This window comes from Colletotrichum graminicola, assembly GCF_000149035.1.
Source record: "Colletotrichum graminicola M1.001 genomic scaffold supercont1.132, whole genome shotgun sequence".
NCBI lineage: Eukaryota > Fungi > Ascomycota > Sordariomycetes > Glomerellales > Glomerellaceae > Colletotrichum > Colletotrichum graminicola.
In genome coordinates, this window is record NW_007361136.1 from 23,595 (window position 1) to 25,425 (window position 1,831).

The following is a 1,831-nucleotide window of genomic DNA, read 5'->3' on the forward strand; positions in this document are numbered from 1 at the left end:
GCTTGTAGAGCCCCCTATCTGGGAGGCCTCTACTGTGGGACTCTGTAGGAGGTGGAGTTACTAGAGCCTTAGGACTAATTACTAAGACCTATAACTACTGTTATAAATCCTTTTATAATTACTCCCCTTCCTAAGTAACTTTATCCTAAAGTCGTTATGTGACTTCCTTTAATAACCTAATAATAATAATAATAGGATATAGTCCCTTTTATTAGCTCTAAATAGCTTCTTATCCTCCTTATTATCTAGATTAAATCCCTTTATTATTTTTATTAATTTAGTTACTTTATTACTATTATTTATAAAATATATATACTTTATATGTTTTATTTAGTAACGCACTAGTAAATAGTTACTAAGTTAAATTATTAGATAAAAATAAAATAGTTATATAGAGGTAAATATATTAACTAGCTGCCTAGTTTATTTTCCTTTTACCTGTTAGTTACTTAAGTAAAGAGTTTTTCTTACTGCTAGCTACTTATTTTTTCTTTTTTTCCTCTTTCTTATAGCTTAGTAACCTTTTTATAATTTTTTATTATTATGTCTTTATATTATAATCTTTATTTTACGCTTTTTTACCTTTTTATTTTTTTTAATTTTAACCCTTACTTTACTTACCTAGCTCTTACTAAACTATTACTATAATATCTGTTATTTTTTATATATAGATAGTTATTAAGTAGGACTATAATCCTTATAAGGGCTTTTATAGCCTCTATAGGGGTACTCCTTATATTTACTACCTATTTAGTATATATTATAATATTAATAGCCTTATTTATATTACTAGTTACTATATTACTAAGTGTGTTCTCTACTAAGTTAATAAGAAGAAATATTCTATAGTAAGTTACCCTCCTATTAGTAAGTTATTATTATTCTTACTAATATTTATTTAGGTCCCTTAAGAGCTTTTTAGTGCTACTTAGTATAGCTAGAATATAATAATATTTTACTATAAGCTTAAGGCTAATAGTAAGTTAGGTTTTATTAACTATAGTTATATTATTCTTACTTTTACTTATTACTTTTCTACTTAGGAGCGTATTAGTAATTATATTACTAACCTATTAGTAAGTAGTTAGAAAGTCTATTTTAAATAGGTAACTCTTTAAGAGCTTACTTCCTTTTATAAGTATATAGCTCTTATAATTTAAATTTTAGTATATTTTAGTATATCTTTAGTAACTATTTTATAACTAACCTTTATTTTCCTAATATAAGCTTGCCTTCTTAACACCTCTAATAAGGATAAAATACGTTTTTACTTTTATGCTCTTTAGCCTATTTACTTTTATAATAATAGCTAAGCCTTTACCCTTAAGTTAGTAATAGAGAGCCTTAAGGAGTATAATGCCTATATTATCCTTAGTAATAAGATTAAGTGCCTTAACTTATTCCCTAAGTTTAAGAAGTTTTACTACCTTATTAGTAAGTACTTAGTAAATAATATCTTTTTATATACTATTACTATTTATAGTGCTATTCCTATTAGTTATAGCTATAGTACTATAACCTTAAGTAAGCGTTATACTCTTAAAACTAGTTATGTTCTTAGTAGTAAAAATAAGATTCTTTTAAAGTCTAATAAGGACGCTAATTTTAATACTCCTAAATCCCCCTCTATAAGTGCTTATCTTTATAAGCGTTAGTAATAGCTTAGTAACCCTTCTATAAACTGTCCTACTTATACTACTCTCTATAGTCTTAGTAGTTTGCTTTTAATACTTACTTATAATAGTATAGCTCTTAATACTTTTAGCTGCCTCCTCTTTAAGGCTTAGTAAAAAGCTATATAAGCGCTTAATAACGCCCTTACTACTACTAA